At 42.5% G+C, this 25,207-nt stretch overlaps 1 protein-coding gene and 1 long non-coding RNA gene across 3 annotated transcripts in view; one reads left to right on the top strand and one right to left on the bottom strand.

The window, feature by feature from the left end:
* SMAD2 (SMAD family member 2) overlaps positions 1–10,520 on the bottom strand; it is a 106,999-nt gene extending 96,479 nt beyond the window's left edge. The window contains exon 1 of the mRNA XM_024132190.3: positions 10,298–10,520. The gene's annotated coding sequence lies outside the window, so the exon portion shown is untranslated. The remainder of the gene's footprint in view (positions 1–10,297) is intronic.
* A 641-nt stretch (positions 10,521–11,161) lies between these two features.
* On the top strand, positions 11,162–18,853 carry LOC102977830 (uncharacterized). Of its 2 annotated transcripts, none has more exons than XR_448071.3 (3): positions 11,162–11,513; positions 11,937–12,329; positions 13,898–18,853. It is a non-coding gene; the product is annotated as an uncharacterized lncRNA (long non-coding RNA). The 2 variants fall into 2 exon arrangements; XR_003677358.2 differs by having other exon boundaries at positions 11,937–12,224.
* Positions 18,854–25,207: the final 6,354 nt, after the last annotated feature.

Genomic DNA, 25,207 nt, shown 5'->3' on the forward strand with positions numbered 1-25,207 from the left:
GGAGAATTATCAGACAAAGAAATCAAGAAATATCCCCTGAACTGAAAGATGGGAGTTTCCAGATTGAAAAGGCCAATCAAGACCCCAGGACAATGGATGAAACACATCCACATCAAGGTTGGTGGCTATGAAACTTCTGAATGCTAAGAAGAGCCAAAAGTCTCCAAGGATAAATATTGTGAAAGGTCATACAGAAAAGAATCAGAATGGATTTGATTTTCACAACAGTAACACTAAGTGAAGTCAACAGAGCAATGCCCTCATGATTCTGAAAAACAATTATTTTTAACCTAGAATTCTATTACCCACCCAGGATCGAATAAAAAGGTATTTTCAGACGTGTAACATCTCCAAATATTTTCCACGCACACTCTCTCTCAAAGGAAGTCCTGAAGGATATGTTTCATGAAAAGAAAGGAGAGCAGGGCTTCCCTGGTGGCGCAGTGGTTGAGAGTCCGCCTGCTGATGCAGGGGACACGAGTTCGTGCCCCGGTCCAGGAAGATCCCGCATGCCGCGGAGCGGCTGGGCCCGTGAGCCATGGCCGCTGAGCCTGCGCGTCCGGAGCCCGTGCTCCGCAAAGGGAGAGGCCACAACAGTAAGAGGCCCGCGTACCGCAAAAAAAAAGAAAGGAGAGCAAAAGAATAGGAGATCTAACAAAGGAGAAAGGCTAAGGAACCCCATGACAGTGAACCCCATAAAATGACAATGAAGGGGGATCCGAGGACAACTGCTGTGTACTAGGTGTAGACAACCAGTGCAGATTGGAGCAGGTTCAAAAACATGTAGCAAAAGTAATATCAGGGGACTTCCCTGGTGGCACAGTGATTAAGAATCTGCCTGCCAATGCAGGGGACACGGGCTCAATCACCGGTCCGGGAAGATCCCACAAGCCGCGGAGCAACTAAGCCCGTGCTCCACAACTACTGAGCCTGCACTCTAGAGCCCGCGAGCCACAACTAATGAGCCCACATGCTGCAACTACTGAAGCCCGTGCGCCTAGAGCCCGTGTTCCGTAACAAGAGAAGTCGGCGCACCACAACGAAGAGTAGCCCCCGCTCGCCGCAACTAGAGAAAGCCCACGCACCGCAACGAAGACCCAACGCAGCCAAAGATAAATAATTAATTTTTTTTAAAAAAGAGTAATATCAGGCTTCTCTCTAAAGTGGACAAACATCATAAAAGTCAATGGAAGCATGACTTTCACTGATGAGACCCACTATGATCATGGTAAATGTTGAGAGTAAATGTGACAGTAAAGAACCGCCTGGTATGTTTTAACCAACGTCAGATTTCTGATGCTACAGATTATAACGCAAAGGAAAAAAAAAAAAACCGGCCTGATAAGAGGAATTCTCATGCATTCAGACTTGTTTACATATATATACGGAATTTCTTTAAGCCAGAGCCACTCAACAAAAATAGAATGCAAACCACACATGTAGTTGTAAATTTTCTATTAGCTGCATTAAAAAAGTAAAAATAGTTAAAAGAAATCATTTTAATAATTTAATAATTTTATTAATATACCCTTATATCTCTAAATTATTATTTCAATCTGTAATCAGTATTAAAAATGGAGCTATTTTACATTCTTTTTAAATTAAGTATTAAAAATCTAGTGTGTGTTTTACAAATGCAGCCCATCTCAATTTGGACTAGCTACAGTTAAAGTGTTCAAGAACCACATGTGGCTAGTGGTTATCTATTGAACAGAGCAGCTCTAGAAGGATATGGAACTGGGTAGCAGGAGTTAGGAGATCTGAGGGGGAATTACTTTCATTATTTACTATTTTGTCCCTTTTGAATTTTGCACCATGTGCTCTTACTACCTATTCAAAAAATGAATAAAGTACATTCCCTAAAATAAATAATACAAATGTAGATATCCTCTGACCTACTTCTAGAAATCTATCCTATGTATGTGTATAATGATGTATAAACAAAGTTATTTATTACAGCACTATTTTTAATACCACAAGACTGGAAAAAAATGTCCATCAACAGAGGACTGATGAAATATATTACAGACACCCATACAGAAGAATACTGTGCAACCAAAAGAAAAAGTTAAAAAGTACTCATTATGTACCGACATGGAATAATCTACAAGATGAATTATTAAGCAAAATACAGGACCAGTTTTTGTATTAAAAGGTAATATATGCAATATGCACAAAGTTGCTCACATATGCATAAAATCTCTGGAGCGAAACAAGAAAACCTAGTAATGCTACTTGCCTTTGGAAAGGCAACTGGGTGGCAGGGACAGGCTGGCAGAGACTTTTCACTGTATATCCTTTTGTATCTTTTGAATTTCGAATTTTGAATTTGAATACAATAATGTATTACCTATTTAAAAAACCCACTATTCTACATCTAGCTAGTGTCTGCTTTTTATTTACCCAGCTTGGCCTTCATGTGATATTTAAGTCCCTCTACAAAAACACTACAAACTAGTGTTTTCCTACTTTTTCCATAGACAAGCTTGAGGCTTGTTTTTCTCAGAGGCCACAGAAGTTTCAATGATATCAGAACAGAGATATAGATATATATATTTTAGTATACAGTTCCCAGAATTTTATCTCCTTTCCCCAATGGCATTACAACCCCAGCCCCAGCTACTGAATTATTTATCTAATAAATTCCCCAAGGGCAGCTTTTCCTTGACACTAACTGATTTTCTAAGTTTCTGGTACCTGGGGACTTTTCTCTCCCTCTCACCCCTCCCTCTTATATATATATATGACCAAAAATGTTTTACATTTTATCCAACATTTGTAGCAGGAGGAATGGGCCTAATCTATGTCTCTTTGTGTGATTTTTTAGAAATCTAGATAAAGAGAGTATAGTCAATGATGCAAACACTGAAGAAAGTAGTATGATAATGGAGAAAAGACTGCTAAACTTGGCAGTTCAGAATTCAGTGATGACTTCTAAAAGGGCAGCAGGAAGGCGAATATGAAAAAGAGTGGCAAAAAACACTTCACAAGGTCCAAGTTTAGAACAAAGGAAGTCATTAAGTATAGAAAGCAATGTAGATTTCAGATATCTTCAAATTGCAAATACAAAATATTCTCCAAATATCTATATAAATATTTATTTCAAAAGAAAATCAAGTTAGATATTTCAACATAAAATACTTGAAATGTGATGGTGCTGCCTCATAAAGAACAACTAAGTTCCTGCTGAAATAGTATAAAATCACTATTAGATTTTTGGCAATCCACATTCAAACATGTATCACACGTTTACTAATGACCTGGATTTTTACAATTGTTTTAGTCAAAGAAACCAGGACAATAGAAAACATTAAAAAAAAAAGTAAAAACTAGTTTTAAGAACAACAACCAAAAAAAAACCAGATTTCTCAATTCTCACTGTAACTATGCTTTTTTTTCCAAAGTTGTACTCTAGTAAGGAAAGACACTGCCAATTGGAAACCTAAGTTGGCCCCATGGAGAGCGATGGGTAATGTGCCTTTTAAAAGCAAAGAGAAAACATTCATGTGTTCAGTTTTATGGACTGTTAAAACGTAATGTTAGAGCTTGAATTTAACCCTAAAAGCAGGTCATTACTTCAGTGAAAGTCCCCATTATATGGGGACTGCTGTGTAAAGAGAGTCTATCTGTTCTTTACTTGAGTTACATTCCTTTCACATTTAATGAGTTGTGTGGAATCCATAGGTCTATATTCAGCTTGTAAACATAAAGTTACATACTAGTTTATCATCCCTGGACTGTGAAAAGGGATCCAACTATTAAGAGACTACACAAGCCCAGACTCAAATCAGCACAAATATTCAGTACTCCAATTTCTCTTCAAACTCCCAGAGTCTGTATTGACCTTCTGCTGAAGCAACAACTTACACCCACACCAACTGGGTACAAGTCCTCAGGGTGTAAAAGTGCAATTAAAGCAAAGGCTAGAGTAGTACTGCCCAACACAACTTTCTATTAAATTAAAATTAATTAAAATTAAATTCAACATTCATTTCCTCAGTCACAGAAGCCATATTTCAAGTGCTAAATAGCCACATGTGGCTGGTGTCTACTATATTGAATGGTGTGGGTCTACAGGAAGTTTCTCCTCTACGATCTATTACTCCTCTAGAGCTTCAAAGGCTTCCTGGGGGCCAAAGAATGAGCGGAAAACTGAGCAGGCAGGGCTTCAGCAACTGTCACTTTCCTTACATTTTGAGATTCTGCATAATGCTGTTGCGAGCCTTCTCTCTGGTTGCTGTTGTGTGCACACAGGTATGTGTGTGCATTAGGTTTGAAACTGGTTTAGAGCAAAAATGGCCAACGCACAAACCTCAGACCAAAGCAGAACCCTCCTGATACTTAAAACATTTTATAAAGAAAAGTTTAATTGGCCGGCTTACACGAACTACAGCCTAACCACCTGTCTACAAAGTAAAAGGTTGGTCTGAACATGAAAAATTTGCATTCACTGCCATAGATAGAGCGCCTCTAGTCAACAAAAAAGTTTCCATAGTTCATTCAAATCAAGGAAGAAAGCCCAATGGGCCCAGCTTCCGTTGCACCATTTATCAGGAGTTTATTCTGTGAACTTTGAAAACCAGATTCACCTCCCCACATTTTATAATGAATGATGATTAAGACACAGCATTTCCTTAATATTTACAAGTCCATAACCATTATCTCGTTATAGAATTTTTGGAAAAGCTGAAGCAGCATATGCAAATGTACTTTATCTTCAACGGGCAAACTACAAGATCACAGATTTACTATGCTACTTCCTCAGATCGAGTTTGTGAACTGAAAGACTCAAGGTAATAAATCTGATGAACTTCCAGTGGCTCCTCCCAGTTATTCTTCCTCACCAGCTGAATACATTAAACCTGAAGCTATGCCCTCCCGCAAAAAGAGAAGGGAGGTCACACAGTAGGGCACTACAGGTTTTCAGATGCAAACTGGACATGTGTACTGAACAGATCAAAACTAAAGTCTGCACTCACTTTCCACTGTTCTGGTCTTGAGGCCAAAGTAATTCTGAGATTCTGAAAATTACAGAACTATCTGGAAGAACTCGTGACAAGTTGACAGTAAACTCACAAATTTTAATGAGAATGAATCACTTCAGGATTTGTTTTCTTAAAAGCACAAACTTCAAGATCTAAATTACCAGGCATCTATCCTGTCAGTGTGGCTCACTTATATCTAAGAGGAACGCGTACACGTGTACTCTAGAATGTAAGGCACATGTGTGAGCCACAATTACCTTAACCCATTAATATTTCTGGCTAACTAGCCAAACCAGAGGCAGGGTCTAAATCCATCTGGCTTGGCAAAATTACATTCTCCCTGCATGAAATTACTGAAATTGAAGCTCAGAGCTATCCTTGAGATGTCTACCTATAATCATCATTGAAATATGTCCTAATTGAACACATCACAATTATAGCAGCCTGGAGTAATGTTCAAAATTGATCAGAGAGGGCTTCCCTGGTGGGGCAATGGTTAAGAATCCACCTGCCAATGCAGGGGACACGGTGAAGTTCAAGCCCTGGTCTGGGAAGATCCCACATGCCGCGGAGCAACTAAGCCCGTGTGCCACAATTACTGAGCCTGCACTCTAGAGCCCGCGAGCCACAACTACGGAGCCCAGATGCTGCAACTACTGAAGCCCGTGCACCTAGAGCCCGTGCTCCGCAACAAGAGAAGCCATCACAATGAGAAGTCCGCGCACTGCAACGAAGAGTAGCCCCTGCTCGCTGCAATTAGAGAAAGCCCGTGCACAGCAAAGACCCAACACAGCCAAAAATAAATAAAATGAAATAAATTTTAAAAATTGATCAGAGATAAGCAGTAAGCCTCAAACTGTGCATTTTTAAACAAAAAAGGCTGGATAACTTTTGTACTACTGGTTTAAAAAAAAAAGTCCCTTTTTTTTTCCAAATAGCTAAGGCTATAAATTACAAGGTCATCAATTAATATTTGATGGAGTAGATGGTTTAGAAAGTAACCCTGACATAGGAAAGAGGAGGATCCAAAAAAATTACCAAGGTTAATATTGGATAGAAGTCATATATAAGAAGCATGAAGCCCTCAACAGACAGACTAGCCAACTGTCCACACTTGTTCAGTACTAGAAATCTCTAGCATACTTTATCCTAAAACCTGAGCGAAAAGTTGTACACGACACCCCTGCAGACTGACAAAAAAATGACTTACTCCGAAGAAAAGGTGTGGCCTGGGGTGCGACACCATTTAGATCACCTTTCTTTACTACTGGCCTAGCATGAAAGATCTTTCAGTCTGGAATCACGGCACTCTGAATGGCAAAACAAATGAAAAGCACCTCGGTCAGAGCAGGTACTTTGGATCTGTCATAAAATAAGTCATTAGAACCACGTTCTACCCCTTTAAGAACATTTGTTAATCATCCTGAATGACAATCTAAAGTATATTATGTAGATTACCGCTCTCTTTAAATAGATTTTCCCAAAGATGATTTAATCTAATTGATGAACTTTCATTACTATGTTTTCAGGTCTGGTCCTGCACTGAATGGTTCCAGACATGCTAGTTAGGCTCTGAGTATTCGTTTTTGTGTCTTGTAGATTATCTCCATTATCCTCACCAGACTGTTATCTGTTTTTTCTTAAAATAGACAGTAGGCTAACAGTTCCCCATCCTCCTACTCCACCCCCCACTAGACTCCCCTCAACCTCCCACATGACCCACAATCTACTTGTCTCTAATCTACTGTGGGTTTAGAAGCAAGATAACTTTGCTTGTTAGAAACATTTGAAATAAATGCCAACAGGTTCTAATTAAGGGTCACAATGGCTCTCCTATGACTAGAACGGAAAGGTATGGACTTGGACAATTTGCCTACTTTAGGCCTTTTCGCTAAGTGTCTGTTTCTCAAATGTATTTTATAATAGATCAAGAAGAGTGTAGGAAAATCATCTGAATTAGAAAACAAGTGAAAGCTACAACCAGAAGAGAACAAAGATCTTCTAAGAAGACCCTTAGTCTGAGGCACTGTTCTTAGGTACCTTCATCACAATCATTTACTCTTTGTATGTAATAACCTTAAGAGGTAGGTGTTATTACCTCCATTTTCAATCAGAAAACCAAGGCTCAGGAGTTAAGTAATTTGCCCAATGCAGTGACTGAGAAACTGACTATACGCCTAGGTCTCTCTGACGCCAAAACCCAGGGCCTTTCCACTGCACAAGACTGCAGCCCAATCCTTTTTCTCGGTTTAGCTAATTGTTTTTATACTTTATTTCTGATACTTTCATTAGAACCTGACCGATTCAGGTTTGCTTTCTTTCCCTAACCAGTTTCTATAAAAGGCAATGGATAATCAAACTAAGGCCAAATTAGGCTTAGCTCTACAAGTGTTCACCTGCTCAGCAACAAATATATTTCTGAAAGACTACTCATAACTGCAATTTGTAGAGACTGTGCAAAAATGGTGACAAGTTCCCCCACCCCCAAAAATACACTACCTGTTCCCGGTGACAATATGAGTTAACACGTGACACCTTCCCTAGTGCTGTCCTCTACACTCAAAAGAAAGCCGTGCAAGCATACTTCAGGAATTGACTCAGTCCTGAATTTGCACATTAACATGATTTTCCTACTCTAAACACTGGAGGACAGTACAAGGAGATATGAAGACTTTCCACTTTTCTAATCCCATTAAGGAACAGGGATACACTTGTTCCCTGTTACATCACTGCCTAGTTCAGGGCCTGACACAAAGCAAAAGCCTGTTTTACTGTTTAATAAATGAATAAATGTTACCTGTTCAATAAATACAAGTTAGTTGTTGAATAAATGCATAACCTCTCCTGAACTGGTTTTGAAATCTTTTTATTTCACATTTTCTGACATACCTTTACAATACTTAGTGGAAAACATCTTTCCTCTTACAGATAAAAATGGCTCCTCTACTCCCATCAAGACATGCCCCTCGCCGTTCTCTAAAATTGACTCTTGTCCCAAGAATAAGAATGAGACTCCATCTGCCAGACTGCACTAAATACGACTTTTATGCATTACAAAAACACCTGTATAAAAAAGCTGCTACAAAACGAGGCCTTAGAAGTCCTAAAGTACAAAACCAACAAAATCAAAACAAAACAAGAATAAGGAGTGCTTTCACACCTTTAGAAAAGCCAAAGCTGAAAATATTTGCAAAATGTAAAAATTCAATAGGTCTTTGATCAGCAGGTTAGGTAACTATTTTTCACTCACAGATTTTCCTCCAATGTGAAGTAACAAAATTTTAGCAACATGTTTGTAATATTTACAATATGAAAATGAAAAGGGGACCTTTTGCCATCTTGAAGTAGAAACAACCTTTGTTCTTACTAAAGAGAATTTCTGCTGAAATATACAAAACTATCCCCAAATTCCTACTTAAGAGTTAAAGCACACACCAAGCCTGACAAGCCACAAACAACAGGAAATTACTCTCTGCACAGTTTCTTACAAGATTCTTATTTGATGAACCTTACAGATTGTGTGTGCAGAGATCTGACCATGTATGACTAGGCACAAGTTAACTTACAACCTTGAAAAACCAAACTTTGTTGAACACCTATAATGTGAAATCACTGTACAAGGGATAGCTACAAAGTATAAAAACCAAGTTCTAACAGCAATTTCTTCCTAAATCAAGTCCAGAAATGGATGTTACCAATAATCACATTACACTAATTAAAACAGACCAATGAACTACTTTAAACTCAATTTTAACACTAAGAGTGTAAGTGGGTAATCACGTTAGACATACCCATAGACTTGAACTATTCTTACTTACTAAAACAGCTAATTTTATGGCAAAAAAAAAAAAAAAAAACTAAGGAACTTTAAAAATAAAATCAGTGTTACTTCCTGAATTTAATATAAATGTTTTCTAAATGACCTTTTGGTGGAGAAAATTCTATCAATACCCTGTATGGTTTTTTTTAAGGCAAATGAAAAAAAAAAATCCTCCAACCATGATACATTTATGAAATCCATTTTACATTATTTCTCCCATCTGTGTATATTTGCTTCACTTATTTATTCACATCAAAACTTCCCAAATTTAATTTAACTATTTACCTTACACATGTATGTGAGGAAAACTTTTTTTTTAAAGGGGATCAAAACCAGAAAAATAGCTAATGTATTTTTCAGAATAATAGAAAATGCATTATCTTATTAGACTCAAGGAAAGCACCCTTACAATCAGTGGTGAAGGTGCAATTCACATGAAATCAGAAGAAAAGGAACTAATCATTCAGAATTCTGGAAATTAATTCAAATTTCAGGGACCATTTTTGGAAAAATGGAGTTTGCGTGATCACTTATTTATTTATTGACAATTACTTTACCTGCGTCGTTTTAAGTTTAAAACACCAAAATTTAGGATACTCCAAACTGTAACAAACATGCCAGGACTCAGATGGAAAATGCTACTTCATTTTCGTTTTACCTGGAAATTTTTTTCTTTTTAAATAAAGGTTTAGTTGACAACAAACCGGTAGTATTTAGCTTTTAAAGGGTCAGGAGGAAGAAATAACAAAACCAACCTAAGTACTGTCTTTCTTTTGTTTAGGATCAAAAGGAAACCATAACCACAAAAGGGTTAAGTAAGTAAAAGACAAAAGTACTCAACCCAAGGGCAGTATCCCCCAGGAGAGAACAAAACAAAGTTGCAGATTTGAAACCCAAGTTTGAAATACGTGAAATCAATCAGCGTGCTCTCTAAAGGCGTGTGATAAAAACAAACAGGCTCAGCTCACAGAGCAACTTTCACAAGCGAGTAGAGAAGGATCTGGACAGAGTATCAGCCGTGTGCGTGTTTGTGTGAGAGCACACACAAGCGATTCTGAACCCCGAGACCAGAATGGTTAACAAAGGTTACAGCACCAAAAAAAAAAAAAAAAAGTGGAAGCAAAGTATCGCAAGCTCCTAACTCGGCTTCCCAACAACTCCCGAAACCAGAGCTCTGTCCCTCCGGGCTTTGCAAATCACAACCACAAACTACCGAGTGTGTTCGCGGCGCAGGGGACGGGCCACAGCCGGCCCCCGCCCCGGGCCGCGGGCGGACGGCAGCTCCGGGCGCCAACCCCTTCCCTCCAGCTGCCGACCCCGTCCCTCCGGCTGCCCCGCCCTGCGTTCCCGCACCCCGAGGGCCCGGCGCCCCGCTGCCCCGACCTCGCCACACCCCAGCCCCCGGGGCCAGGTGACGCGGCGAGCCTCACCGACCCGAGCCCCACATTGACACACCCCAGCCCCATGGGCCCGCCGGGCGCCGCGGCGTTACCTGGACCGAGGCTCCGGGTCCCGCCCCGTCAGAGCCGGGGGTCCGGGACCTTTTGTTCCTTCCTCTTCCGAATGGGATGAGGGGCTGGGAAGGGAAGAGGGGAATGGGCGATTGGAGGCGGGACTGAAATCACTCTCGCAGCCGCCTGGCCACCCGCCCCGCCCCCCAGCCGGAGCCCGGCAGTCGACCCCGGCGCGCGAAGAGGGGGCGCGGGCCCGGCCGCCGCCCGCGGGAAGGAGGGGGTGGGGACGCGCGCCCCGCCACCGCCCCTCCTCCCCTCGGGCGCGCGCCCGCATCGCCCCCACCCCGGGCGGCCCGGACGGCCGAGCCCTCCCCCGCTGCGGCCGCCGGCCCACCTCCGCTTCCGCCCTGCGCCCTCCGCTGCCGGCCGCAGCGGCGCGGCGCACCCACCTCCAGGCGGCTCGCTCGGCGCTCGCTGGCTGCTGGCTGGGAGCTGCTCCTCCGCCGCCGCGGCCGAGCGGTAGACCCGCCTCCCACCCCGGGCCGCGAGCCCCGCCGATTCGCCGGCGCAGCCCCGGGGCTGGCACCCTGCCGCCCGCTGATTGGCGCCCCCGGCCGCCCGTTAGGGCGCGAGGCACGCCGGCCGAGCGCAGCGCTCGGCGCGTACGGAAGAACGGAGGAGGGAAAGAAGGAGGCCGAGCGCCCGGGAAAGGCCGGGGCGCCAGCGGGGCTCAGAGAGTCGCGGACCACTACCTCCCCACCTCCTTTCCCTTCGGCCGCCCCGCCCTCCCGGCCGGACCGGCGGCGCGTGCAGCCAATCAGCGCACGGGGTGCTCGGGGTGTGAGCCGCGCGTCGGGGGCCTCGAATCGGAAGGGAGACGTCGCTCGTTGATTGGTCCCGCCTCCCCCGTAGAGCGTGAGGCGAGGCGTGGCCGGCGGGCGGCCGGGCGGTGGAGGAGTAGGCTGGGTGTGATGCCCGCGGTTTCGGTTGGATTCGTCTCCTGCGCGGTCCCACGAGAGGCTCTGGGAAGGGGAGGGGAAGGCACGTAACCTGCTGCGCTAGCGACCACCCGTCCCTCACTACCTCGGCCCTGATCTCCTTCCCGGTCTCTCGCCAGCGCCACTGGGTGGGGCCTGTCGGGGGCCGCCTGGCCCACCTTCAGTAGTCAAGCCGGGAGTGGATACGTGCTCATCCCCGGGGAAGCCCAGAGGACGGGACGAGCCACGGGCAGAAGAGGGTTCTGCAGAAGCTCGGGTACCGGACCCACACTGGGCGCGCCCTTCTGCGAATGAGTGGGCGGGGCCCTCGTGGTGGTAAACGGGGGCGGGCTCCGAGATGTAAATAAGCCCAGGGCTGAGATCTTTTCTGGGATGTAGGGCCAGAGAAAGGGGATGCCAGGTATTTTTCTTTAACCGGAGCTGTCGTTCTGTCTTCGTTAAAAATGGTGCTCATAATGCATGCTCTGAATGGTCTTGTGAAGTCTAGAACATAAGTGCCTGGCACGATGCCCCTCAATTGCTGAGTTATCTTCCCTTCCCCTTCATTTCTGCACTGTTCAGGCGCTGCTCTTAGGCCCCATCCTCGCTCATCTGCACGACAAGCCACTAAGCCGCTGGCTGCCCAAAGCTGGTGGAGTCATAACCCCAATCGGGTAACTTTGTCACTTTTACCTTACAGATACGCGAGCCTCTGCCGAAATATTGAACCCAACCAATCACATCAAGCATTTATTAAGCACCTACTGTGTTAGGCAGAGAGCACCGTAGAACTGAAGGTGAAAAGAAACTTAGATCTCACTTAGGTAGTTGGTGGCAGAGACAAGACTAGAACACGGTTTTCTTGGTTCCCTGATTGGCACTCACTCTCATGTACTCCTTGCTTCGTGGATTTAACCTGCGACTCAAGTAAAGCGGCACTAGCAATGCAAATCAGTACGCAGGAAGTACCAAGTGACCACTTCAAACAGTAAGACTTCTTGAAATATATTCTTTTCCGAAATGAAGGCTTCCCTGAGGAGGGTACCTTCCGTTGAATCTGGAGAGATATTACGTCATCCTCTGAGTCTTACAGGTTTGCCATATATCCGTTAAAAATCTCCTGCATTTCCTCCATCTCTCTCCTCAAACATGGAAGTACTTTTCTCATCGAAAGTTTGTGATGAAGAGCATGCTCCAAATATGTGACCTTTGGCGAATGAAACTCACCTGCAATGATAGCTACTTAAATATAGTTGTGTGATGATTAAAGTAATAATTATGAAAGTGACTAGCACAGGGCTAAGTTAAAAGAAAACCAAAAATCGTTATCCTTTCTTCCCTTCTGTTGCCTGCAACACATATGCTAAGATGAACCCATTCAGCAGCAATTCTACCTTCAAAAGTTTACCTCCAGGGTGGTGTCTCCCATTGTCAGTTTAGAGGCAGCTCTACTCACCCCTTTTTAAAAACAGCTTGTGAAGGGGATCTAGGAAGCCAATTGGTGGAGCTGTTCCACCTCCTAATACTTCTCTTTCCGCTTCCCAGAGCCACCAGGGAGGATGTTCTAGGGCAAAGGCTATTCGATTTAGAAGTAGGAGGGCTGTTTATGGTTTTTGGTCCTTCTCCCTACTAACACAAGCCAACAGTTTTTATATGAAATGGCCTATAAAAAGCTACCCTGGGTCACACAAGTATTTTCTCCTATGTGACCAGGGTGTGCATTTGGGTGTCTATGTGGGTGAGTAGAAATAGAAACAGAAGCAGATCTGGCTGGAATTCCAGAAGAATCTGCTCCCAGTACAGGAGTTAGGTACTTTGAGGGGCACATTAATTCAGTGGATAGTATGCTTGAGGTCTAAGACCATCTCTCCATAGTGTCAGACTTTGGATCCCTAACTCTTTCATTTAGGAAGCCTTCCAGGATTTGTAGGATTGAGGAAAGGGGAGGAGGGGCAATCTGGCTACCAGTGCAGTCCCCAAAAGGCTTAGAAAAGGAGCATCCCTTCTCAGCTAGAAATGCATCTGAGCCAAACTGGGTCAAGATAGAAACTGAAGGCAGATGGAGCAGGGATTGCCGTGGCAACAATCAACTTGGAAATCCACTAGGGTATCTCAAGACCTATCAGTAGGTCCCTATTGTATAAATTATATTGAGTAAGTCTTATGTTTATATGGATAGACACCTTGTTTAACCTTTTGTTGTGCATGATACTGAAAAATCAAAATCAATTCAGAATCTATTTAAAAGTAGTAAAATATACTGGAAAGACATAGAAGGAAAATGGTAATGGTGGTTGCTTCTAGAAAGAGAACCTTGAAGTCATGCGTGGAAAACTTAAATTTTATCATTAATTCTTCTGTAGAGTTTTAAAGAAGATATATATGTGTATTTATATATACACACATATATATATATATATATATATCCGTATTGATTTTTCAAAAGCTAGAACTCATATTCAAAAGCTAGAACTCTCTGCGAAATTTGTAAAGCTTTTCCTGGTTACTCCAGCCCAAAGGATATCACTCACCTATAAATTTTCTCTCATGGTCAGAATGATTTACATACCATGACTTTGCTTTGAGTAATGTCTTGATCTGTTAGTTTAGTCTTGAGCGGGTTTTTAACTTCTCATGTGAGTGTTTTGTCTCACCATTTAGATTGCAGATTCCTGAAGGACAAGGACGGCAAGCATCTTGCTCTCAGTTGTTTCCCTACAACCTAAGATTAAAAAATACCACGTAATTGAAGAAGTGTGAGATACAGCACTTGTATGGCAGAAAAAGGCTGTATGTGTATCAAAGGTCTGCAAGCATTCTACGTAGCTTTGCCCCCATCCTTCCAGTTTGTAGTTACCCTCAGTACAACTATTGAGTATCTTGTCAACATCCAATCTCTATATGTGCTCATCCTCGTGGAACTAAGTTGCAGTGAGTATTACTACATCTTAAAGAAGGATCCAGTTATTTGCAACTGATTAAATGAGATAACCTAAGTACAAAATGTAAAGAACAAATGTGTGGGGTTACTTTTGTTGTAAATGAAGAAACCCAACACCAGCTGGATTTTTATCTCAATACAATGAAATTTGATATTTTAAATGAACTTATGTTGAAGATGTATCCACCTGCCTCTACACACACACACACACACACACACACACACACACACACACACACACACACAGAGTCCTCATTCACATGGTAATTTTTATTAAGATAAAAAATGTTTAATATCTGATAGGAAATGCTGGAGACAAGAATATAGCATATACAAGAAAAAAGAATTAATTTCAGCAAATATTTATCAGGTATCTGTTACGTGCCTATCATAAAAGCATTGGCTTTTCATGGTGGAAAGTGCTCATTCCATGGCCAAAATCACTCAAGAAAATAAAACGTACAAATAGGTTTTTTAGTTTAAAGATAATGACATTGTGAGAGAAGCTGGCTCTGGTTGAGAGAAAAACATTTGGAGAAAACAAGTTATATTTCTCATCGTTCTCCAGGCATCTGATAATTAATATTATATTTCTTGTCTGTACATTTCAAAGCATAAAGAATTACTGGACAATTTATCATTGGATAGTTAATCCAATGATTGTTCAAATACTACTTGGAAAATTATGCAGTGCAATGAGCACTCCCATAAAGGCATTTAAATGGTATCTGAGATCTCCATATTTTGGAAAAAACTAAACGGGCCAATGTCTAAACCCTGGAAGAACAATGGACAAATTATTTAAAGTTCTATTGTGAGAGGGATAACTTGGTAGTCAGATGTCAACAATAGGGCCTTATGCCTTGATTATAATTGTCTGTGTGTGACAATATTGACTGAGCCAGGCGGCTGCTAGGCAGGATAAGTGTATGAAGGTATAATACTCTTAGAAAATTTCAACCTTATTAGCATAATTGCTCTGATGAAGACTGAAGAGCTTATTTAACATAACTGACTAGAGTAGACAATGGATGCATAATCAGTGTCCTAATGATTGAATTAATGAGCCCCAATTGTTTGTCCTTACTGTAAGGAGTCCTCAGCTATGAAAAAGACATTTTGCTGAAAGAGTCTGACAATTGTGTTAGCTGATGAGTGGTCAGAATGTAATTAATGATGGGAGAGAGACAATTACTACTGGGTTCTAAAGACATCAATGGTGGCTTTCAAGGGGTGAATTATATAGCTACATAGAAGTTTCATATCAGCTCCTCCTTGCCTTCATACAGTAATGGAGCCTGATCAATGCTCTTATTTTGCAGCTAAAGAAAACGAGTCCCAGGCTTTTCCAAAGACCCGTGACCACTTTGTGTCAGGGGTTATACACATAGTGTCTTACCTTTCCTGCTCTGATACTGCCCACTGACTCTTTGACCTGTCCCTGATCTACAGCCTCACCTATGCCTTTGCTAGTCTCTTCAATCTCCCTTTTACCTTCTACGCATATGTCCTGACCAACTATTTCACAGTTAAAATGGGGCAAATTTCCTCTCTCCACCTAAACCCCAACACTAGACAAATGTGTCTAGCTCCACATCTATTCTCCCAGCCACTTCCTGTGGAAGACCTGCTCCTCCTTCTGGAAAAGGCTTTTTCATCTACCTAGTCTCTGTTCCCTTGACCACCCAGTCTACATTAGAACCGCCCGCTCCACACACACATACCAGTCACACTATCATATCACCTTTTAAAAATTTTCTTTAAAACTCTATCATTATCTAGAATTATCATATCCACTATTTCTGTACTGTGACTTATTATTTGTCACTTCTCCCTGCTGATTGTAAACTCTTTAAGAGCAGGAAACATGTCTGTTTTGTTCACCAGAATATTCCTACTGAAGCATGTCTATTTCGTTCACCATATTATCCCTACTTCAAGCATACCTGGAGGTACTCAATACATATTTTTGAATGGATCGATAATTTTCCCTCAAACTCAAAGCATGTGAAAAATAAACTCATCATCTTCTGTTTTCCTTTCTGGGTGTGTTTTAGCCCAGTTCCCTAGAAAACAGACCCTGATGCAAGGATGCTGATCCTTTCTTTAGGAGATATTATCCCAGGGCAGGAACAGGGAAAAGGCAAGGAAGAATGGAGAGCTATGCACAGGGATGCATTACTGTGCTGAACACTGCTTCATGGAAAGACTTGAGGAGATAACAGCCAATCTCTTGACAGGTGCAACCACTTGGCCAGACAGACAATATGGAGGACTCATGCCTTGGAACAATTCAAGGAAGAGAGGAATTTTATCTTTGTCTCCTGTCGCTTTGTCATTGGTCAAAGCTTGTCCCACAGGGAGCTAACTTTCCCATACTTTCCAGTTGTGTTATCCATATTCTTTGATAGTCACTCAGAAAGTAGGTCCCTGCCCTGGAGTTCAGAAGTGGTGGCAAGAAACTGTTGGTATGTGGCTGGTCATCCTTGGGCTGTCAAACCACAAGGGACTTAACTAAGTTGCTCATGGTGGCGGCTGAGACAGGAGCAAGCGTCCCAAAAGGTCTGAGAAGACACGTAAACGGGGCCTAATGCAGAGTACTTGTTACCACAACAATGGTAGGAACAGGTCTGTTTCATTCGCTGCATTGTATCAGCACCTCCCACAATAAGTGATGATTAAATGTTTGTTGAAGGAATGCGTGCATAAATGGCATCACCATCTCTTGATTTATTTAAGCCAAAATCTTGGAGTCATCCGTGATCGTCCTTCTTAATTCCTATATTGAGGACAAAAATTCCTCTACCTCCTTAATATATCTCAGATCTAATGCCTCTTGTTCAAGCTCACTGCCTCGATTCAGAACTTTAGCATCTTTCATTGTAATGCTTGCTATAGCTCCTTAACTGGTCTTCCCGTCTCTGGTCTCCCTCTCCTCCAATTCTTTCTCTTTCCTGCCAGAATTTTCTAAAAATTATAGTGTGTTTTCTGAATGCAAATCTGATGATGTCGCTATGTTGATTAAACTGATAGTTTGTTTAAAAGGATAAAATGAAGACTCTTTAACGTAACCCAAAAGATCCTTCACAATCTGTCGTAGGCTAGTCTCTTTAGCTTTACACCTCACCACTCCCCACCTTGTCCTTATATCCCAGCCAGACTGAATTCCTGGCGTTTTTCCCAATACACCATGCTCTCCCATTCCTCAGTGCCTACGCTGTGCTCTTTGTTCTGCCTGGAATACATTTGTGCCTGAGGAACCTCTACTCATACTTCAGAACACTATTTCCAGGTAGCTGCCTTCATCCACTGATCAGTCCATCCCCCACCCGCTCACCCATGCAAGATTCATTGTACCTTTCAAGTTTCTTAGTTGCAAGCAGCAGAAGAAACTGACATTGCTGACTTAAGGAGAAAGGCAATTTGTGAAAGGATATTGGGTGGCTGACAAAATTGCTGGGAAGTCTGCAAAAACAGGCTCAGACAGTAAGCAAGAACAAGGAAGTCTGGGCAGCAGCTAGGATCACAACCAACATCACAGCACAACACATTGAGGGAGGTGACCACCACCATTCAAAACAGGATACCTCAGCTTACACTTCCAGTTCAGTAGCACTGGACACAGGTACCATCCACCATTGGCATTACCAGCACTATTGCTCCTGGAAACCAGATGTCACTGCAGTGCCTGTTATTGCCCCCAGAATGGATTCTCCACCAAACCTACTTTGTTTTACTAGGGCTCCCTCTTTGAAGCCTGTGGCAGATCCATTAGGTTTACTAAGCTTAACATACGTTCCTTGCTCTAATTGCAGGCAGGTCTGGGAAAGTAAGGAGCTGACAGTTTTTGAGACCTATATTGTAAATGGGATCTGCTTCACTCCAATAATCATTAGATTACCCCCCAGAAAGGAAAGGGGGTCAGATTTTGGGAAACCCCAAATGACAAATGTTCTCAAATTTGCTCAACAAATAAATTGGCATCTGCCTGTACTGGATTCTCTTTGAGGCACTAAGGTTACAAAATTGACTGAGGTGCCTACAACCCCTGGGATGTATGGTCAAAAAGACAAAAAATAACAAGTGTTGGCAAAGATGTAGATAAATTGATGGGAGGAATGTAAATTAGTGGACTTTGGAAAACAGTCTGGCAGTTCCTCAAAAGATTAAACAGAGTAACTATATGACCCAACAATTCCACTCCTAGGTGTATACCCAAGGGAAATGGCAACATATACTCACTTAAAAACATACACAATTGTTCATAGCAGCACTATTCATAAGAGCCAAAAAGTGGAAACAAATCAAAGGCCTGTCAACTGATGAATGGACAAAGTGTGGCATACCCATGCAATGGAATATTATTTGGCCATGAAAAGTAATGAACCACATGGATGAACCTTGAAAGCATTATGCTAAGTGAAAGAAGCCAGTCACAAAGGGTCACATACTGTATGATTCCATCTATATGAAACATCCAGCATAGGCAAATCTGAAAAGATAGAGAGTAAATTAGTGGTTGGCTAAGTCTGAGAGCAGAGGTGGATCGGATAGGGATTAACTGCTAATGGGTACAGAGTTTCTTGCTGGAATAACAAAATGTTCTAAAATAGATTGTGATGTTGACTGTACAAATCTGTGAATATACTAAAAACTATTGAATTGTATCCTTTAAATGGATGAATTGTGTGGTGTGTCTCAATAAAGTTGTTTTTGAAAAAATGACTAAGATAGAAAAGGCTCTCTTTCCTCAAGGAGCTGAAATGCTTGAGGGACAGAAAACAAGCAGGAAACAATGCAACTTACCAGTCAGCCTCTTCCTCACTCCTACCGCTTCTTTCTTTATTCCTCAACAGGGAATAGATCCCCTCCTCCCCTCCCTGTCACAGGACTTATTTTATTTTTTATCCTCTTTCTCTGAAAAGTGAGATCCTTGAGGTAGGGTATGTGGCTTTGAACTTTAAGTCAACAGGGCTAGACGCAGTGCCTGGCATATAGTGGGCTTTTAATAATTGCTTGTTGAATGGTGAATAAATGACATAGCCAGGACTAGAATGAGGGTGTCCTAAGTCCCAGATCAGCACTCCTTCCAGTTACACTGATGCCTGAAATGAAGACTCCCTAAATCGGACAGCTAGCCAGGAGAAGTCTACACAAAAACAATAGTGCTTTTGCAAGCTGTCAGTTTGCACGTATGCGTTTACCTTTTCCTCTGTACACGTAATTTTGCTATTTTCTTCCTCATTATGCTTACAGCGGGCCTCTCACTGTTGTGGCCTCTCCCTTTGCGGGGCACAGGCTCCGGACGCGCAGGCTAGGCGGCCATGGCTCACGGGCCCAGCCGCTCTGCGGCACGTGGGATCTTCCCAGACCGGGGCACGAACCCGTGTACCCTGCATCCGCAGGCGGATTCTCAACCACTGCGCCACCAGGGCAGCCCCCTGGCTGGCATCTTTAGCATCATGTAGTCACGACTCCTCCACAGTGAGTGGGGCTCCCTAGGTTATGCACACACGGGTTCAAAGGCCCAGATTTTAGAGATGTGGTTTTTCACTTACCAGGAAGCACCAAGTAGAACTCTTACAAGTAAAGATTATTTAGAAAAATATTTTTTTTACAGCCTATTCAGGTGTAACTTTGCAACAAATGCTCTCTATGACTTTTCCAAAACAGTTTATTGAGATATAATTCACATACCATGCAATTTGCCCATTTAAACTGTACACTTCAATGGTTTTTAGTATATTCACTATGCAGTGATCATCACAATCAAAGTTTAGAACATTTTGTCACCCTCAAAATCAACCTCATACCATTAGCATTCACTCCCCTTCCTTCCCTTACCCCAGCCCTAGCCAACCACTAATCTAGTCTTTTGCTTTAATATATTTGCTTATTGTGGATGTCTCATGTAAATGGACTCATACAGTATATGGCCTCTTGTGACTGGCTTCTTTCACTTAACATAAGTTTTCAAGGTTCATCGATGTGGTAACCTGCCTCAGAACTTCATTCCTTTTCATGGCCAAATAATATTCCATTGTGTGGGTATGCCACATTTTATTTATCCATTCATTAGTTGATGGGCATTTGGGTTGTTTCTACTTTTCGACTCTCCTGAATAATGCTGCCATGAACATTCTTATATAAATTTTTATACTACCCTCTAGATCATAACTTTATTCTAAAATTTCCTCTCCCCTTCTGACCAGCTCTAAATATGCTGTCCATCAGTCTACAAGATTCTGCCAGGCTTTTTATAAAGGATTATTTATGGATATTGAAAGCTTGGCAAACATACAGCCTTGCTGCTGTTGGAATTGGCTGCCAATATATAAAATATTTCACTGAACCAATGAAACAATTATCCCTCCAGTGACATTTTGTGACTTCTGTTCAACGATGCCAAGGAGTCAAGTTTTCCATTCATTCAACAGAGCTATGTGTTCCTGGAAAATCAACCCTGTATTAGGGACTGTGCACTGTGCTGGGAAGAGAAGGAACAGGACACAGTCCTTGCCCTGCAGGATCTGTTAATATTCTGTGGAGGAGGCGGCTTACTGGGTTTGGTCAGGGTAGGCTTCCCAGTAGAAGAGGCAACTATAGCTAAGATGATACTGACAGGAGTTAGCCAGGCAAGGAGTCAAGAAAGTGAAGGAAAGCAGATGTGCAGAGGCCCGGATGTGAGAGGAGCATGTCTGGATGGGAAGGAGGAAGGAAAAGAGAGAGAGGGGAGAGGGCATGAAGAGCTGGGGAAAGAGGTGACACTGAACAAGCATGCTAAGTAAAGAAAAGATCACCACTTGAAGGAGAAGGGCTCAAAATTCAGCAGAAGTAAGCAGTCGATGTTTGACCCTCTTAAAAAAAAACAAAGAGCTTGTTGAAAAACGTACACTATGGAAAAGAATTCATGATTTGTTATTTTTCAATCTTCTTATTAGAAGCAAATATGTTTCCTTTTAATCAAAATTTTCAAATTTGGTGCCAACTTGTAATAACAGTAATGTTTTAAATTGTTACATTTTATCATTTAATAAATATGGATTTAGACCCTCCTATATACAAGAGATTACTCTGATCTCTGCGGCTATAAAATGTTTCCTAAGGCTTGGTTCTTCACTTGCAGGCATTAAATGGTCAATCAAGTAAGACATGAAGAAAGTGAAAAAAACCACAAAGATATTTTATATATCATATATATTTAATGAGTTACTTATTTAGAACAACAAGCACTACAAAATAATTCAAAAGAGTCTCAGTACTAATCTCTCTCCTTAGCACAATTATAATTAATACAATTTTTAAAAAAGAGCCCTATGCCAAGAGGCCTTCACCTAAGAGTCTTTCAAATAATTTTGCTTTGGAAATCTTTGTATCCTCTGGTGCAATTCAGGGTGGAACAATGGGAGTGTAATAAATACACATTTATTAAACATTACAGGCAAAGCACTATCCTGTGAAGGAAACACACCTGCTGGAGTAGGGGTGGAGGGCTGTTTGCAGTTTTCAGTAACATAGGAGCTGAGACTTGCGGGAGGTGAAGGAGCCAGCCATGTGGAGATCTGGGGAAGGAGGCTCTCAGGCAGTGGGAAGAGTGAATGCAATGGCCCTGGGGCAGGACACAGTGGGGATGGCTTTCCTGTATTCTACGACGTCTGGGGTCTCAGCTGGGAAACCCGAGGGTTGGAGGGCGGGCTGATCCCTCTCATGCTGGCATTGTGTGGACGTATCTTCACTCCCATGTCTGGCGGGTCACGCTGGCTGCTGGCCAGCACACCTACACACATGGTCTCTTCATGCGGCCCAGCTTCCTCACAGCCCAGCAGCCTAAATGCCCTCTCAAGGCTCCCAAGGTGAATGTCCTGAGAGAAAGTGGAAGCTGCCGGTGTCTTAAGGCCTGAGCCTGGAAATTGGCACAATGTCACTCCCACCATGTTCTACTGGTCAAGTAGTCACAGAGCCCAGATTCAAGGAGAGGGGACATAGGCCCCATCTCTTGATGGGAGAAGTGGCAAAGTAGAATCATGTTTAAAATACAGGACCAGTTGAACTCATTTAAAGAGAGAGAGTGGTTATAGGGCAAGAAAAGGCCATAGGAACATACTTGGAGAATACTCTATCATTTGGAAGTAAGAAATATGAAGAGAATCTTGCCAAGGAGAGTATGATGGTAGTAGAAAAACCAGGAGAATGCAATGATTGTTTCAAGAAAATATTAATGATCCACTGAGCCTAGTGTTGCTGATAGGTCAGAAAGATAAGCCTGAAAAATGACCTTGGACATGGCAAGGTGGAGAATATTGATACTGTGACAATGGCAGGTTTAGTAAAGCTATGGGGATGAAAGTCTGATTAGAATGGGTTAAAGAGGGCTTCCCTGGTGGCGCAGTGGTTGAGAGTCCAACTGCCGTTGCAGGGGACACAGGTGCGTGCCCCAGTCCGGGAAGATCCCACAAGCCGCGGAGCGGCTGGGCCCGTGAGCCATGGCTGCTGAGCATGCGCGTCCGGAGCCTGTGCTCCACAACGGGAGAGGCCACAACAGTGAGAGGCCCGCGTACCGCAAAAAAAAAAAAAAAAAAAAAAGAATGGGTTAAAGATAGAATGGGGCAGAGAAAGTAAGGACAACAAATATAAGACATGTCGTTTGAGTTATTTTGTAAAGAGTAATAGAAAAATAGGACAGACTGGTGAAGGGAGATGCAGGTTAAAGGAGGATAAGATGGAACATATAAGATTTTATAGGCTGAAGTGAATGATCTAGTAGAAATGGGGATATAATGGTACAGGACAGAGAGGTTACTGGTGGGACTGATGTCCTTGAGTTGGTGAGAGTGGATGGGGCCTGGTGCACAGTGGAGGGTTTATAGCCTAAAATGGCAGCATGGATGGTCCACCTGATGCATACATTCTCCATGGGCGCAAACATTGGTTCTTACTCTCTTTATGTCTGAAGCTCAGACATACATATAGTACATAAACAGATATACAGTATATCTGTGGGATTAATAATTCATGGGGGGCACAGTTAGGGGAAAATATTTCTAAAAAACTCCTTAAGGAGCGTGGTGATGAAAAAAAAGATTGAGAAATACTGATCTATTATAACTGAAAAGAAGACAGAGCGCATGAATAGATAGTAGGTGTTCGGATGCCATGGTAAGAAACGTGGAAGCGCTCTCTGATAACATCTATATTCTTAGTGAAATAGGAACAAGAAGAATCAAATATGAGGAGATAAAAGGGAGTTTTGCAGGTTTGACAGGAGATGAAAAAGTTTGAAATTGATGTTTTGGAAGTTAGAAGGAATTAACTAATGATTCACTTTATGTTGGTGGACATTTTAATGTGAGACCCATTGGCGCATTTGTATGCTTTTCTCCAGCCACATTCAGCAGCTCAGTTCAATCAGAGATTGGGCAGGGGCGTATCCAAAAGAGTGACTATAACCATCACCGTGTCCCACCCAATCGCAGTGGTCCCCATAACGGAATGTTATTGGGTTTTACACCAAGCACCTGCAACTCTCCATCTGAGAACCTCCTGTTGGCCTGTGTTCCAGGCAGGCCAGAAGTGCTGGGAAGCCAGTGCCCCCAGGAGTAATCTTCAGCCAGTGTTGGATGGGATGCCCCAGTTTCCTTGCCCCTGGGTGGGACAGGGGAGAATAACCCCTGATGAGTGCTCTGCACACCTGCTCAAAAAATGCCATTTATTCAGTTCCTTCCCTTCTGTTTATGACGTCCCTATACCCCTACTAATACTTTCTGAGATCACTTCCCAAATATACTACTCACACTCAAATCCTTATGTGAGGGTCAGCTTCTGAGAGAACCAAACCAGGACAATGACAAACCACAGTTTTTAAGCCAGGTAATGAGAGAATTAAGGACATGATGTAGGGGGTGGGGGAAAAAGGGTTGAAAGACAGTGAAAGGTAATAGGACCAATGGCTTTCAGGACCCAATGAGATCAAAGAATGTTGGAGTCAGGGTACCAGACATAGTGATTATGAGATTATGAAGTTATTGGAGAAGACAGAGTTTAAGGTATGACCATGGGGATGTGTGACTTGGTGGGATGGAGAGTAAGACCATTGCAGGTAAAGGATCAAGGAACTGAGAGGCCAAAGACTAGGCAAAAATCACATATGGAAGAATGACTATCTTTTACTTGCCTTCTGCCTCTCCCATAGAGTTATTCTGAAGATTAAATAATATAATCCACCTAAAGGTGTTAGTATAGGGTTTGGCACATGGTAAGTGCTTAGTAAATGTCAGTAGAGGCCCACAGATGGGCACGTGATCCAAACCACACCAGTCAGTCCTTCCCAAGGAGCGTTACAACTCAATCCATTGAAGAAGTGCTCTCTTTCCTCTTTGGTTGTGAGGTTGGAAAGTTGCAGCTGCCTATGGCAACCTACACTGCCCCACTGAGAGAAAGAAGGAGTTAGCATAACACAAAGACTGCAGCAGAAAGAACATGGAGAGAGGATCCTGGCAGTTTGATTCCCAAGAGTCAGTTCTCTCTACAGCTAGATCTACCCTCCCTTCTTTACAATGATTGTTTGGTTTCAATAAAACTTTTGTAAAAACTTTCATTTGGGGAAGCAACCTAAGTGTCCATCGACAGATGAATGGATAAATAAGGTGTGACACATATATACAATGGAATATTACTCAGCCATAAAAAGAAATGAAATTGAATTATTTGTAGTGAAGTGGATGGACCTAGAGTCTGTCATACAGAGTGAAGTAAGTCAGAAAGAGAAAAACAAATACCGTATGCTAACGTATATATATGGAATCTACAAAAAAAAAAACAAACATGGTTCTGATGAACCTAGGGGCAGGACAGGAATAAACACGCAGACATAGAGAATGGACTTGAGGACACAGGAAGGGGAAGGGGAAGCTGGGAGGAAGTTGAGAAGGGGCATGGACATACATACACTACCAAATGTAAAATAGATAGCTAGTGGGAAGCAGCCACACAGCACAGGGAGATCAGCTCGGTGCTTTGTGACCACCTAGAGG

Source organism: Physeter macrocephalus, chromosome 19, assembly GCF_002837175.3.
Source record: "Physeter macrocephalus isolate SW-GA chromosome 19, ASM283717v5, whole genome shotgun sequence".
NCBI classification, from domain to species: Eukaryota; Metazoa; Chordata; class Mammalia; order Artiodactyla; family Physeteridae; genus Physeter; species Physeter macrocephalus.